At 41.4% G+C, this 17459-nt stretch overlaps 2 long non-coding RNA genes across 2 annotated transcripts; both read left to right on the top strand.

Annotated features, from left to right (window-relative positions):
- The first annotated feature begins 8542 nt into the window (after nt 1-8542).
- On the top strand, nt 8543-11754 carry LOC134329403 (uncharacterized). The gene is made up of 3 exons (XR_010014868.1): nt 8543-10470; nt 10559-10632; nt 10795-11754. It is a non-coding gene; the product is annotated as an uncharacterized LOC134329403 (long non-coding RNA).
- Nucleotides 11755-13993: 2239 nt separating this feature from the next.
- LOC134329225 (uncharacterized) lies at nt 13994-16861 on the top strand. The gene is made up of 3 exons (XR_010014842.1): nt 13994-14065; nt 14506-14731; nt 15801-16861. It is a non-coding gene; the product is annotated as an uncharacterized LOC134329225 (long non-coding RNA).
- Nucleotides 16862-17459: the final 598 nt, after the last annotated feature.

Consider the following 17459-nt stretch of genomic DNA (forward strand, 5'->3'; position numbering starts at 1 on the left):
ATGCTGTGCTTAAAAGACTGGAAAAATCAGGCATCACATTAAATTTGGAAAAATGTGAACTCTCCAAGAGCGAGGTGGTCTTTTTGGGTCACATCATAGGTGTCACTGGTATTCGACCAGACCCAAAGAAGACAGAAGCTGTTAGGGAGATGAAAGAGCCCAGTAATGAGAGTGAACTAAGAAGTTTTCTTGGAATGGTCAATCAGCTGGGAAAGTTCATTCCCCAGCTTGCGGAAATAGACAAACCTCTTCGTGACCTTCTCTCCAAAAAGAACTGCTGGTTCTGGGGTGTGGATCAAGCATCAGCATTTCAAATGCTCAAAAAGGCATTATCTTCAACTCCTGTGCTGGCGATGTATGACCCAAACAGAGACACTAAAGTGTCAGCCGATGCATCATCATATGGCTTGGGTGGTGTACTTCTTCAGAAATGGGAAGGAGAATGGAAGCCTGTAGCGTATGCTTCGCGGTCGCTTTCTCCTACAGAACAGCGGTATGCACAGATTGAGAAGGAAGCTTTGGGTCTCACATGGGCCTGTGAACGTTTTCGTGATTTTCTAATAGGGAAACAATTCTGTCTGGAGACTGATCACAAACCACTTGTCAGCTTGCTGGGAGCTCAAGCGCTAGACCTTTTGCCACCAAGAATTCAGCGTTTCAGGATGAGGCTGATGCGCTATTCATACTGTATTGTGCACGTGCCAGGGAAGCTACTCTGGACAGCGGACACACTGTCACGTTCACCTGTAGTAACATGTATGTCCACAGAAGAAACGGAGCTGATGGAAAGCACTAACATATATGTGGATTGTGTTATTGAAAGCTTACCAGTTAGTTCTATGTACAGTGTATCACAAAAGTGAGTACACCCCTCACATTTCTGCAAATATTTTATTATATCTTTTCATGGGACAACACTATAGAACTAAAACTTGGATATAACTTAGAGTAGTCAGTGTACAACTTGTATTGCAGTGTAGATTTACTGTCTTCTGAAAATAACTCAACACACAGCCATTAATGTCTAAATAGCTGCAACATAAGTGAGTACACCCCACAGTGAACATGTCCAAATTGTGCCCAAAGTGTCAATATTTTGTGTGACCACCATTATTATCCAGCACTGCCTTAACCCTCCTGGGCATGGAATTCACCAGAGCTGCACAGGTTGCTACTGGAATCCTCTTCCACTCCTCCATGATGACATCACGGAGCTGGTGGATGTTAGACACCTTGAACTCCTCCACCTTCCACTTGAGGATGCGCCACAGGTGCTCAATTGGGTTTAGTCCATCACCTTTACCTTCAGCTTCCTCAGCAAGGCAGTTGTCATCTTAGAGGTTGTGTTTGGGGTCGTTATCGTGTTGGAAAACTGCCATGAGGCCCAGTTTTCGAAGGGAGGGGATCATGCTCTGTTTCAGAATGTCACAGTACATGTTGGAATTCATGTTTCCCTCAATGAACTGCAGCTCCCCAGTGCCAGCAACACTCATGCAGCCCAAGACTATGATGCTACCACCACCATGCTTGACTGTAGGCAAGATACAGTTGTCTTGGTACTTCTCACCAGGGCGCCGCCACACATGCTGGACACCATCTGAGCCAAACAAGTTTATCTTGGTCTCGTCAGACCACAGGGCATTCCAGTAATCCATGTTCTTGGACTGCTTGTCTTCAGCAAACTGTTTGCGGGCTTTCTTGTGCGTCAGCTTCCTTCTGGGATGACGACCATGCAGACCGAGTTGATGCAGTGTGCGGCGTATGGTCTGAGCACTGACAGGCTGACCTCCCACATCTTCAACCTCTGCAGCAATGCTGGCAGCACTCATGTGTCTATCTTTTAAAGCCAACCTCTGGATATGACGCCGAACACGTGGACTCAACTTCTTTGGTCGACCCTGGCGAAGCCTGTTCCGAGTGGAACCTGTCCTGGAAAACCGCTGTATGACCTTGGCCACCATGCTGTAGCTCAGTTTCAGGGTGTTAGCAATCTTCTTATAGCCCAGGCCATCTTTGTGGAGAGCAACAATTCTATTTCTCACATCCTCAGAGAGTTCTTTGCCATGAGGTGCCATGTTGTATATCCAGTGGCCAGTATGAGAGAATTGTACCCAAAACACCAAATTTAACAGCCCTGCTCCCCATTTACACCTGGGACCTTGACACATGACACCAGGGAGGGACAACGACACATTTGGGCACAATTTGGACATGTTCACTGTGGGGTGTACTCACTTATGTTGCCAGCCATTTAGACATTAATGGCTGTGTGTTGAGTTATTTTCAGAAGACAGTAAATCTACACTGCTATACAAGTTGTACACTGACTACTCTAAGTTATATCCAAGTTTCATGTCTATAGTGTTGTCCCATGAAAAGATATAATGAAATATTTGCAGAAATGTGAGGGGTGTACTCACTTTCGTGATACACTGTATATGGACAATTTAAGAGAGCAGTTAAAGGCTGACAGTGTCTGCTCACGTGTTATGTCATTGTGCACAGAAGGTTGGCCTATGCACGCAAAACAGGAACCTGTAGTAAAAAATTACTGGCCAGAGCGAGCTACACTTACAGTAAAAGATGGCTTACTGCTAAAAGGTGCACGACTCGTTATACCTTCAGTGATGCGTAATGACGTGCTAGCAAAACTTCACGAAGGACACCAAGGGGTGGTGAAGTGCAAGGAGAGAGCTCGCCAGTCTGTGTGGTGGCCTGGACTTAGCCAGCAAGTGAACGAAATGGTGCTAAAATGCAGAACATGCATTCAAGAGCGGAAAAAACACAAAGAGCCGCTCATGCCAACAGAATGCCCTGAAAGACCATATGGCAAAAGTTAGGGGCAGATCTATTTATGTTAGATGGGAAAACTTATCTGCTGGTTGTAGATTATTTTTCCAGGTATGTAGAAATTTCACAGTTATCTCACACGAGATGTACTGATGTCATTGTCCATTTAAAGTCGATTTTTGCTCGACATGGCATTCCTGAGATTCTAATGTCAGATAATGGACCACAGTTTTCTGGACAAAACTTTACTTCTTTTGCGGCTTCTTATGGGTTCAGACACATGACAAGTAGCCCTAAGTTCCCTCAGAGTAATGGGGAAGCTGAACGAGCAGTTCAGACAATTAAAAATCTCCTGAAAAAGTCAAAAGACCCGTATTTGGCTTTGCTTGCCTATAGAGCAACACCTCTCCAGAGTGGTTACAGCCCAGATCAACTCCTTATGGGGCGTCGTCTACGCACTACATTGCCTATTCATCCATCACAGTTGGATCCGGCATTGCCTGACAGTATCAAATTTGCTTGTAATGAAGTGAGATGAAAGTTATGTTATTAAAGCTTGCGTGTTTAGTTCGCAATTGTTTATGAAAGAACACGACATATACTAGAGCTATTATCCAATCATATTTCAGTCGTCATGTGTTGCCAGGGTCAAAGAAATCTGCCTTAAGGCTTCAAAATCAGTAGCGCGGGCACCTCGAGCATAGGCAATGAAATTGATACAGTAACCAATCAGATTTTGAGTTGGCGTTACTAAGGGGTTGCTGGGCGCCTGGACATTACGCTTGGCGTTTTAAGTCCTCTGATTGGATGGTTTATGCCAAGTTCACACTACACGGCTTTCTGATTTCCCGGGTCACTGTACAGTTCACACTACATGGAATAAGGGGGTTTCACACTACACCATCTATCACTGACTGGAATCGCAGTCTCCCAAACTACGTTTTTTTTTTTTTTTTTACAAAAACACACGTGAGAAGTGACGAGGGGTTTAATGATACCACGTCCAAAAAAGCACATCAACATGTAGCGAGCGATCAAGTTTGTGCGCCGATGCAGCGTAAAATCAAAGAGGAAAAATAAATGAATCTGAGTGGATTTGGCAACCCGAACAGCATGGATTGTTTTATAGGTTATATATACTATATACTTATATACCTACAGTGTATCACAAAAGTGAGTACACCCCTCACATTTCTGCAGATATTTAAGTATATCTTTTCATGGGACAACACTGACAAAATGACACTGACACAATGAAAAGTAGTCTGTGTGCAGCTTATATAACAGTGTAAATTTATTCTTCCCTCAAAATAACTCAATATACAGCCATTAATGTCTAAACCACCGGCAACAAAAGTGAGTACACCCCTAAGAGACTACATGACTAAATGTCCAAATTGAGCACTGCTTGTCATTTTCCCTCCAAAATGTCATGTGATTTGTTAGTGTTACTAGGTCTCAGGTGTGCATAGGGAGCAGGTGTGTTCAATTTAGTAGTACAGCTCTCACACTCTCTCATACTGGTCACTGAAAGTTCCAACATGGCACCTCATGGCAAAGAACTCTCTGAGGATCTTAAAAGACGAATTGTTGCGCTACATGAAGATGGCCAAGGCTACAAGAAGATTGCCAACACCCTGAAACTGAGCTGCAGCACAGTGGCCAAGATCATCCAGCGTTTTAAAAGAGCAGGGTCCACTCAGAACAGACCTCGCGTTGGTCGTCCAAAGAAGCTGAGTGCACGTGCTCAGCGTCACATCCAACTGCTGTCTTTGAAAGATAGGCGCAGGAGTGCTGTCAGCATTGCTGCAGAGATTGAAAAGGTGGGGGGTCAGCCTGTCAGTGCTCAGACCATACGCCGCACACTACATCAAATTGGTCTGCATGGCTGTCACACCAGAAGGAAGCCTCTTCTGAAGTCTCTACACAAGAAAGCCTGCAAACAGTTTGCTGAAGACATGTCAACAAAGGACATGGATTACTGGAACCATGTCCTATGGTCTGATGAGACCAAGATTAATTTGTTTGGTTCAGATGGTCTCAAGTATGTGTGGCGGCAATCAGGTGAGAAGTACAAAGATAAGTGTGTCATGCCTACAGTCAAGCATGGTGGTGGGAATGCCATGGTCTGGGGCTGCATGAGTGCAGCAGGTGTTGGGGAGTTACATTTCATTGAGGGACACATGAACTCCAATATGTACTGTGAAATACTGAAGCAGAGCATGATCCCCTCCCTCCGGAAACTGGGTCGCAGGGCAGTGTTCCAGCATGATAATGACCCCAAACACACCTCTAAGACGACCACTGCTTTATTGAAGAGGCTGAGGGTAAAGGTGATGGACTGGCCAAGCATGTCTCCAGACCTAAACACAATAGAACATCTTTGGGGCATCCTCAAGCGGAAGGTGGAGGAGCGCAAACTCTCGAATATCCGCCAGCTCCGTGATGTCGTCATGGAGGAGTGGAAAAGCATTCCAGTGGCAACCTGTGAAGCTCTGGTAAACTCCATGCCCAGGAGAGTTAAGGCAGTTCTGGGAAATAATGGTGGCCACACAAAATATTGACACTTCAGGAACTTTCACTAAGGGGTGTACTCACTTTTGTTGCCGGTGGTTTAGACATTAATGGCTGTATATTGAGTTATTTTGAGGGAAGAATAAATTTACACTGTTATATAAGCTGCACACAGACTACTTTTCATTGTGTCAAAGTGTCATTTTGTCAGTGTTGTCCCATGAAAAGATATACTTAAATATCTGCAGAAATGTGAGGGGTGTACTCACTTTTGTGATACACTGTATATACACGTATGAAATTTTAAACATATAGTATAATAAGAGCTATGTAAATATTGTAATATGTAGAAATATGTAAATATTATAAACAAAAACAAAAAAAATGAAGAAAAGCACATGTAAATAAAACATACATGGTACACAATACAAATAAAATCCATACATTTCTAAATTAAAAACATTAAACAGTAAAACTATAGTAAACATACCTGGACACAACATGGAGCACAATGGGCTCTTTGCACAACTACTTCCGCATTTTCTTTAGTGCTGCTCCAGCGTTTCCGGTTTGGTGTTTGGCTGTATTTTTCAGTCGGTGTTTACAAGAGCTTCCAAAAATGAACGTGAACGACGTTCATCGGATATGTAAGAAGACCAGTAAAGCCCCCTCTAGCAAGCTGGAGAAGGGCTTTAAATTGTATGCCTTGTCATACATACACAACTACGCAGGTAAGGAAATGCTTATCTTATATTTTAGGTTAGCCCGCGAAGTACAGAAAGAAGCTAGTTAGCTAGCGTTAGCAAGGGTAACTACATTAGTGTTAGCTGGGTTAGTTTGTCCTGTTGACAAGTGGAAGTCTTATGTTGAAACTGCAACTTGGCTGTTGTTCATGACATTTACTTCTAGGCATGTATTACGTTCAAATTATTACGTTTTGTAAGGCTTGGTGGCGTCTGTGGGACTTACCACTCTTCCCCGACGTCACAAGCCTTACAGAGCAGTACTGAGCTAGGCCTTATGTAATAGGCCAGCTCGTTAGGGCGAACGACCTGCAGCTGCGGTTCCCTTATTTAAGGGCACGCCGCTAGGCTGCAGGCGTCGCACCTTCTGCCTTCATTTCCTTTTTTGTTTTGGGCACTGCGGTGTCCGTGGGGACTGCTGACGGCTCCCCCACACTTCTTTTTAGCCTTAGAGGTACCCCTGGTGGCATAAGGCCATTAGGGTGTGTAGACCGCAAGGTTGAGGTAATTAGCTTTGCTTTACCTTTCTTAGAAGTAGCGTGGTGCGATGCCGTGCAGTCCTCGAACTGCTTTTTATTTCCTCGTTAGCATTAGCGGTTGAAGCCAGCCCCGTGTTACGGTGCTGGATCTCTCACCGCTTTAGTTCGCTTGTTGAATCTAGCTATTGGATTCTGCAACCGTTGGGTGGCGACTCCGTAAAACGTTCGGTTGGTCCGCCAGCAACCCCGGTTCGAATCCACATTAGGAGCTTGATTACCTTAGTCAATAACCGGTTCGCTTAATCGATATTATTGGCTTAGCATTTAGCTTTAGCGGGTGAAGCCAGCCCCGTGAGACGGCGCTGGATAGCTCACCGCTATAGTTCGCTTATTGAATCTAGCTATTGGATTCTGCAACCCTTGGGTGGCGACTCCGGAAAACGCTCAGTTGGTCCGCCAGCAAATCCGGTTCGAATCCGCATTAGGAGCTTGATTACCTTTATCATTAACCGGTTTTCTTTACCTATTTTCTCGGACAGACTGACTCCGGCTGCGGCTAAAGAAGGAACCTTCTGTTACCCCCGAACCGCACCATAGGTGATTTCGGGGGCGTTCACTTTCTAGTGGCCCATTGGATTCTGTAACTGCCTGGTGGCGATGCCGTCAAGCGCTCGGCTAAAACGCCACTACCCGGTTCGAATCCAACTGGTTTATACTGAGTTCGAGTGGGTTTCGTACTGCCTGATGGTGATGCCGTCAAGCGCTCGGCTATCACGCCATCACCCGGTTCTTATCTGCATTTGTGAACTTGACTAACCAAATATGATTTTCTCTCTTCTTTCAGATCGGTGTGGTTCCTTAAGCGAGGTGTCCGCCGATAGCGAACAACCCTAGCCAACCGCTGTGCTGGGGCTAGGCTATTAGCGGAGATTTGCTACCCTTGCGTCAGCTCACCGAAGCGCCTTCAGCGTCTACAATCACCCCCCTCATCCGCGCTGCATTGGCGCGCTGGTAACGCGCCCAGTTCCGCTCAACGACCGGGATTCGCGTCCAGCATCTTATTTTTTTTCCCTTTTGGATTTTGGTTGCCAACAGCGCCCAGCGCCGTCCATTGGGGTTTCTATTTGTTTTTGTTTCTATTTTGTGTTTTGATTTTATTGTTTTGTTTAAGTAAATAAAATCATTATTTCATTTAACCTCCGCGCTTGAGTCCTTTCTCCACCCACGTGACACGTTTGATGTCTTTTTTCATCCTGTTATGCTATAATGGTCAGTATTGCTAACACAGCTTAACAGCATGAAAACGTTGCTTTTAGTTTTCATCGTTAGTTGTTTATTAACGATGAGGTATCTAGCTATCTAATGTACAAACTGCACAGTTAATTTGTGTGTTATTTTTATTCAGTGTCAAATAGGGACAGGCTGGCAGGGGAGGTCAGTGTGAGAGCCTTGTGCTACAGATCCATGAAGAAGAACGAGTCAGCGCACAGTTTACGAGTAGGGAGGAAGAGTAGGGCTAAACCAGGGGTTTCAGACCTCCCTCCTGTGTCCACAGCACTGCAGAGTTTAGCATTAACTTCATTTAATGTTCACTTCTTATATAACTGTCTTGTTCTAAAATTGGAAAAAGCTGTTGGCATCCAGGAGCTGAGTTTGACACTCTATGGCAGTGTTTCTCAGTCCTGTTCCTGACCACTCCATACAGTTTTAAATATTCCATGATTCAACGTACCAAGTATTCAATATACCTAATCTAGAGTTACCAGAAGTAGCATTAAGAGACACTGCTCTAGGAATAAACATATTGGCAATCCAGGATTCCCAAATTCAGTCCTATGAACACCAAACTTTTCAAATTTTTGTATTTCCCCCACATGACCAGCCTTTACTTAGGTAATGAGCTGAATCTGGTGGAAAAATATGGTGGAAAAAAATGCAAAACATAGGGTTAAATGACTGGGTTGGGATCTCTTTTTGCTCTAAAGTTCAGATGTTCAAATCAGTGTTCACTGTTCTTTGATGTTCTATTAAGCAATAGAACACGAGAGGGCGTGTGTTATCACGAATTCGGTCGCAGGCACGAACCGAAGGTGAGTGCCGTAGATCATCACAGCCGTGATGTTATTCGTGATAACACACGACCATGGGCGGATCTACCGGGGTGGCATAGGGTGGCAAATGCCACCCTAAAAGAAAGCCTTGCCACCCCTGCTGCCACCCCAGTTGGCAGCAACAAATTAAAAGAAAAGTTATGGCCAATTTGCAACGCTGCCACTCTGACAGTCAAAAACTGTTTGCTTTCCCTCTCATACATCTGCCACTCATCACCTGTGTCTTACCTTAATGCCTTTCCTTTGATAATGATAATGCCCCACCTACAGTAGTGTTACCATACTTTTATCTCCTATTAATGAGATTACATTGTATGGTCACTTATTCCTAATATGAACTGTTTCACATGAAACCTTAAATGCAAGACATTGATTGCGTGAGATTAAGTTTGTCTGTATGAGTTTGTAAATGGCAGCCCGTGCCCTTTTGTAGTGTGTACATACTATTTCTCATCAAACTGTTATAACTGTGATTAAATTCAGTATAAATACGTCTGCCATATGTTGCCACCCCTCAAAAATTCCTGCCCCCCTCTCGCCACCCCATAAATATTTTTCTAGATCCGCCCCTGCACACGACCTCAAGTGTTCTATTGCTTTTATACAACAGTTTTCACAAAATAAAGAAAGAAAATAAATCAAAAAAGCCCTAAATTTAATAATAAATATGCTTTAATATTGACAATACCTTCCGCCTAAAAGTAGTTCCACAACAAATATAAAGTTTAACACTACAAAGCAGACATTCCAAGTTGCAAAAACTCATTTCAGGGAGGTAAGAACAACAACAAGAAAAAGGTAAGAACCTCCGAAGGGAAAAAAAGAAATAAAAAAACCTCTTGCACACACCAGAGGATACAGGTGATAACAGAACTCTTAGAAGCTGCTAACTGGGCTATTATGCTAACTGTTCGCGTTACAAACACATTAAAGTTCCCTACATAGTGCACTAGATTGTGTATCAAATCACGGATTTATGTTCGCTACACAGTGCACTAGATAGCGAATTAGACAATTGGTTATGTTCCCTATACAGTGCGATAGATTGTATATCAGATCACGGATTTAAAACATGAAGTATTATTGGAAAGAAATACAGGAGATAAACTGTTCAGTAGAGCTTTGTTTTATTGCATCCTTAAACCGAACCCACGCATGCGTATACGGCATCAAGCGTAACTCCGTGTTAACCCTTTAACGTCTTAAAGGCATATTACAACAGTGTGCATGCAGCTTGTCGTTACTGGCAACGCGTCAGCGGAGTAATACCGTTGTGGTGTGAAAAGCCCGTGCTGTTGTCACGAATATCAGCACGGTTAGAACGCTTCTCAACCAATCAGATTGTACGGTCGGAACTAACTGTTGTATAATGTTCTATATCCAAAACCTATTGCTATAAAATAAGCAAGAGGTTCCAGGTTCCGTTCTTGGGGTGCTTATGCCATACACACTTTTTTTCTCTCCATTTAAAAACACTTTACTCAGCCTTACCCACGAGGAACTTAATTTGTTAATTAGTTCAATCAGGTTTTAAATAAGTTAAAACAAAAAAAAGTGATATGGGATCCCCAGGACTGGTATAGGAACCCCTGAATTAAACAAAGTCATTACTAATTTTGCGTACCCCCTTACAGATTGGGCTACGAGATTCATCTCCTGTTGTGCTGACACACACATGCAGTTCATGTGTTGCAGGCACTGCCCTATGCCCTATGCAACATAGTGGCTTTGCTTTTTCAAACTGCACATTTCTCTCAGCTCAGTGTGCCAGTAGTTCCCCCTGTGCACAGCTGTACTGAAACTGAACAGGACTGGCACAAACCTCGGACAATTGTAAGTTTATAATAATCACACTTGATAAGCATTCTGATTTAATGCACTGTCTGTACTACATTGCAGCAACGTTTGTCTCTCTTATTAGGGTGTAAAGCCAGGACCAGTCAACAACATGATCACGAAACCTGTGCCAAATCAAAAGTCTCAAGGCGTAGTTAGGTAAGGTGATTCATTACTTTACAAATCTGCTCATTAGACCTGCAGTTGTACAATTGACCTGCTCTTCCACACCTGAAATGTATAAATAGTTATAATTAACTTTAATTTATTATTAACCTGAATGCTTATAGTTTGGGGTATTGTCTGTACTTAAATTTGTAGGAGTGGACTCTACAGGGGCATGGTGGGCCCTTTACCGGATCCATGCATGTTAAGAGTGGCAGAGGCTTATGAAAAATTCAGCCTTGAAGACAAGCCGCATGGAACTCAACAAGCCAGCTCTGCAGTGTGCGTTTGGTATAGTGCAGGAGGGCAGTGTTCTGTCATATCGGCAGCCTGTTTTACCCATACGACACACCACGCTGCATCCTGATGTTCCATCAACCCCACTTCTGCCTCTGAAAGACCACCACCTTGATGCACCCACCTGTGCTTTTGTGTGCACTGAACAGGAGCTTATTGATATGGCTCAAAAAATTGAGGTGTCAACTCGGGAGCAGAGTTCTGACTGGCATCTGCTCCGCAAGCCTAGAGTAACAAATAATGGATAAATAATAAATAATAATAAATATTGGAAAGAGAATTTGTTTAGACTTAATGTTTTAATGTACAAAGAGTATACCAAATATTTACAGAACCTGGTGTGTCTAAACTATGGTCTTTTACAGTTCAATAAATACATAATTTGTGGACAGAAATGAGAAAATGTAAATATTGAATATTCTGTATACTTAATAAATTATAGGGCGGCACAGTGGCTGAGTGGGTAGCACTGTCGCCTCACAGCAAGAATGTCCTGGGTTCGATCCCCAGGTGGGGCGGTCCGGGTCCTTTCTGTGTGGAGTTTGCATGTTCTCCCCGTGTCTGTGTGGGTTTCCTCCGGGTGCTCCGGTTTCCTCCCACAGTCCAAAGACGTACAAGTGAGGTGAACTGGAGACATAAAATTGTCTGTAACTTTTCAAAATAACTTGTGAACTGATGAATCTTGTGTAATGAGTAACTACCGTTCCTGTCATGAATGTAACCAAAGTGTAAAACATGATATTAAAATCCTAATAAGACAAACAAACAAAATTAAATCATATGTTTACTTAATAAAAGATTGTTTGTGTTTTTGTGAAACAGTGCATTGTGTTTTTATGTAAAGAACTTGTGTGTAATGCAAATTATTTACATGTTTGCTTAATTAAATCAGGAGCTGAATTTAAAGTGTTGAGAAATACAACAGTATTTACTGTATTTACAATACTACAGAGGGCATGGGGTCCCTAGGACTGGAGTTGATAACTACTGCTTTATTTAACCCATACCTTAACTAGTGCTTTGTTTTGATAGTTTGACAACAGGCATGCCACTGTAAATAACTGGCTAATGTTTACTGTATGGGAATGGGAAATTAATTAGCCTGCACCCTTTGTAAATTTTCTCAGATTTTCTGTAATTTTTGGTTCAACCAAGTGGTCTGGTAAGAAATGTCTGCTATAGACCTTCGTATAAGGCGAAATATTAAAGTGGTCCAGACAGATGTTTATTAGCCACTGCCTCCTGAGTTCACTCTAAACTGGGAAGCTATGAAAACTTCCATTAAACTTCGCCGACGCCGAGCAAAGAGGCACACAACAGTGCTCTGAATAATTCTTGAGCTGTTTCTGGAAATGTTCCGATTTAAAAACTTTACACCGGACACTCATTTCAATCTCACGAAAGTTTTGCGTATGCCGATGAATGTAAACAATACAACCGGAAACGATCAAGCCGCACTATTTGAAAACGGAAATGCGTCATAGCCTTGAGTGCAAGGAGTCCATTAAGCCCTTGTCCCAGTGTTTACACTTCCCTCCTGTGTTTCCCCTCACACCGTATCCTGCGTTCTCATTGGCTGTTCGACATGTCACTCATTCCCAGTCGCACAACTGAGATCAGATATCTGATGTGCTAGAAAACTCAATCCAGTCACCGAGCGGTCGGCGAGCCGGTCAGATCGAGTTGTTGGATAGTTCACACTTAGAGACTGAGAGCCGAGTTTTGATCGCCGAGTGAGTTGCTCCCGACCCGGAGAATCAAGCGCCGATCAGTCGCCGAGCGAAATTCAGTGCTAAAATCGTGTAGTGTGAACTAGGCATAAGCCTCGGAACATATCTTAATCTATTGTCTATTGAACACTACTCCATTCATCAACACTTGGTAATGGACAATATTTTAAAAGATCAACAAAACCGGTATTTTACAACTTGTATGACAAAGTAAACGCTTGTGCAGCAGTGAATTATACAGCTAGATTCGACATATTAAACTAGTTACACTGTTACACTGTGAGTGAATAAATCGCTGCGTGTGTCTCGGTCAAGTGTCGGTGAACGAATGATGGAGGAGCGTCCTCTCTGCGCTATTTATACTGTAGCGGCGCCACTGGGGGGCCGGAACAGGCTTTACCCAAAAAGCCTTGCGGCCGTGATATCCAGACTTACCGTAGCCATGTAGGCCAGTGTTGGGGATGGGGTGGCTACGGTAAGGGCTGGATAGGCAGCTCTCTATGTTGTCTGTCTGTTGTGTGAATGTCTGTGTGTGTGAATGAGTGTCTAAAATAACCATCTGGCGGCCCTGACGCCCCTCCCTATAACTTGCTGGCGCTACAATACCCTCAGCAGAGCGGCATTATTACTACGTCATAATGGTTTCATCCGCCTGACGTCGCACCTCGAGGTACTACGTCATCCTAATCCTGGGATTCTGTAGTCCTCGTTATGCCCATATTTGGAGACCAGGTGTGATGGAGAATTCAGTTCCCCCTGTTTCCCCTTTAACGCGCATGTGCAAAAATCGTGACTTTTTTCTGTCGCTTCGTTAAGCATCGGTTTATTTGGAATATGGGTAACACTTTACAATACGTGTACATAACTAAGCATTCACTAACACTTAACTACCAGTTTATTAACAATGAGTTAATACATCAACTAATAAATAGTGCATCATGAATTAATGATGAATTAATGATATGTATACATTAACAAATTAATGAGTGACATATGAATAGCCATTAATAAAGACAGTTGTTAACTACTAACATACTATTAACTAATGCTGTTAACTAATTAATTACTTGCTGTATTAATTAACATTCTTTCAGTAATGCACACTAAATTGTATATGCAGAGACACTGTTTTTACGTATATCATCCTTATATATACATGTATATAGGTCAAATTATATACCTGTAGTTATCAGGTCTTAAACAACAGTTGTAGTTGGTGTTTTTGAGAAGGTAAATGGAATCAGTATTCCAAAGTTTTTTTGTCCTTCATGTTTCACACACAACACTGAATAAAGCTGGGAAATGCATGCACATGCATTTGCAGTGCGCATGTGCAAGAAGCAAAGCAGGACAACTCTTCAGACGCAGGACTCACTAGAAGCGTAACTTTTTCTAAGTAGGTAAGTAATTTCACTTAGTAACATTTGTTAGTTGTTTCCTTAGTCACAACTGCTTTTCATATGCCAATTTTTTGTCTAAAGCAATAACTGCCAGTAATTAGAATTCGAACATTAAACAATTAGCGCAGCTAGCTTGCTAGCTGACATGTCACAGCCTCAGCAGAACACATTTTTGACAAAATTGTTGACCTGGCTCATTTTTATTGACTTGAAGTAATAATTTGATGTGTTTATTTAAAAATGTAGTTAGTGTGGTTACTGTTTCTCTAGTCAGACGACAGGACGAGTATGAATTAGTTAATGAAATGTGATTTATTACTATACGCTAATCTCTGCACCGCTACAGTTCTGATGTTTATAAACATGCATGTGTATAAATGTCAAAATCATTCCATCTGCCCTAGATTATCCAGATCAGATTACAGTATTTTTGTCTGCAGGATTCAGATGCTGTTACCGATTTCTTGCAGCCTCCTGTTGGGATAATAACTGTTATACCTGAAGACAGCCAGCAACCCAAATACCCTGCACGTTGAGCCATCCAGCACTGGTATCATACTGGAATGTAATATCATTATGGATGGCATTGCAAGTCACACTTAAGCTATTTGCTTGACTTGTGGACAGATACAATAAAAAAATGATTGAACATCTGTGCCAAATTAAGTAATGTTTTGATTGTCTTAAATGTGGATGTTTTATTTGTGTAATTAATAATAACTCTTTAATGTCATTTACATGTTACATGTATATTCTGTTTAAAGTAGGAACTACTGAATTAAATTTAGTAAATAAGACTATCTTAAGTAGACTTTAATGGTAGACATTAAGTAACCATAACTTGAAAATAAGTGTTATATTTACTTAACTTTTTCAAGGCAACCGGTTTTCTTGGATTTCTTTAAGTAAGATCAAATTAAGTAAGAGAAAATAAACAAAGCCATCGAGTCATTTTGAAATAAAAGAATCGACTCAGTAGAACACTGTAAAATTATTGAACTATATTAAGAATTAAACTCTCATTAACATAAACAAAACAGTATTGAACAAACACTCTAAGGGGGCTACATTAATAAATAAAATTAAATGAGACTTTCATAATTCAATTAAAATAATTATTTTTAAAATAAAATATTACAAAAGTTATAAAAAAAGAATTGTAGGAAGTGAGGGACATTACAGTCTGTATGTGAAAACTAGCTTAACAATAATAAATTAAATCACATTAAACTTTAATAGATTTATTTATCTCCAATATAGAATAATTTTACATCTACTGATCTTTATTATAATGTAATATAAACTAAATATAAAAGCATCAAAAAGAGGTTCTGAATTGTCCTATATGTGTGTGCGTGCGTGTGTGTGTGTGTGCCCTGCGATGGACTGATCCCGTCCAGGGTGTTACTGTGTGCCTTGCACCCATTGAAAAGCTGGGATAAGCTCCAGCACCCCCTGCGCACAATAAAATTATTATAAAATAAATATAAAAAGTCATTTTCAGTTGTAGGTGAGGAACAACAATTGTTATAAAAACAATTTTACATTAATTAATATAATTGTATGCGATTTTAATAAGATTTTTCCTTTTTTCAGATTTACGGATCTTCATATTAAATTAATATAAAAATAAAATATGTAGTAGATAAGGAACGTTGATAGTTTGACTTTAATACATCAAATTATACAAGATTGTAATGATATATTAATCATCTGTAATTTCATTTCTGTTTAGTAACTGCTTTATCCTGGTCATGGCCGTGGAGGATCCAGAACTGTTCCTGGGGAAACTGGATGTATCATTTCCCAGGACCTGAAGTGGGAGTATAACATCAACTCCACCATCAAGAAAACCCAACAGAGAATGTTCTTTCTGCGGAAAATGCGAAAGCTGGGACTGCCACAGGAGCTGCTAAGACAATTCTACACTGCGGCCATCGAATCAGTTCTGTGCACTTCCATCACAGTCTGGTTTGGTGCAGCCACAACACAACAAAGGAACAGACTGCAGCGACTGGTGAAGTCAGCTGAAAAAATCATTGGTGCTCCTCTCCCCTCTCTCCAGGACTTGTATACTTCAAGAACCAAGAAACGGGCAGAGAAAATTATCACTGACTCCTCACACCCTGGACATTACTTTATCCAACCCCTCCCCTCCGGCAGGCGCTATAGATCCATCCACATTAAAACCACCAGATTTAAAAGCAGTTTCTTCCCACAGGCGATCTCCCTACTAAATAAATAAATGACTGATAATACATAACACGTAAGCGTAAAAATATTCATCTGCTGCCAAATTGACTACACTGTAGTACTCATCCTACATGTTGTGCACTTTACTGTTTTGTAAATATTTCAGATGCTGCTAAATTACATATCTGTATATTGTGTGTATATAATCTTATAGCTTGGATTATTTTGTGTTTAATGTTTAATGTATACGTTGCTTGTACACTGTATCGTACCATTACTAGAGAGATACCATCAGCCGGAAACAAATTCCTTGTGTGTATCCACATACCTGGCCAATAAATCTGATTCTGATTCTGATTCTGATTCTGATGTACGGCAGGAGTGCACTATGGATGTGATGCTAGTCAATCCCAGGGCACCATCCCCAAATAAATTTGCACATGTCAGATTTTATTTTATTTAGTTTTTTAAAGAAAGAAAAAAGTATTTCAAATATTTAAGTTTTACTTTGCATTGATGTGGATTTCTTTATTATATATTTGAATAATTGTAATATATGTATAATTAACACTAATTTCTAATACAGATATTTTGTTCTTAAAATGTGTGTGTGCCTGTAGTTTGCAATTTAAAACAAAATCATCATGCAGTGATATACAGTGTATCACAAAAGTGAGTACACCCCTCACATTTCTGCAAATATTTCATTATATCTTTTCATGGGACAACACTATAGACATGAAACTTGGATATAACTTAGAGTAGTCAGTGTACAGCTTGTATAGCAGTGTAGATTTACTGTCTTCTGAAAATAACTCAACACACAGCCATTAATGTCTAAATGGCTGGCAACATAAGTGAGTACACCCCACAGTGAACATGTCCAAATTGTGCCCAAATGTGTCGTTGTCCCTCCCTGGTGTCATGTGTCAAGGTCCCAGGTGTAAATGGGGAGCAGGGCTGTTAAATTTGGTGTTTTGGGTACAATTCTCTCATACTGGCCACTGGATATTCAACATGGCACCTCATGGCAAAGAACTCTCTGAGGATGTGAGAAATAGAATTGTTGCTCTCCACAAAGATGGCCTGGGCTATAAGAAGATTGCTAACACCCTGAAACTGAGCTACAGCATGGTGGCCAAGGTCATACAGCGGTTTTCCAGGACAGGTTCCACTCGGAACAGGCTTCGCCAGGGTCGAC

The sequence above is a fragment of the Trichomycterus rosablanca genome, chromosome 15, assembly GCF_030014385.1.
Source record: "Trichomycterus rosablanca isolate fTriRos1 chromosome 15, fTriRos1.hap1, whole genome shotgun sequence".
Taxonomy (NCBI): domain Eukaryota; kingdom Metazoa; phylum Chordata; class Actinopteri; order Siluriformes; family Trichomycteridae; genus Trichomycterus; species Trichomycterus rosablanca.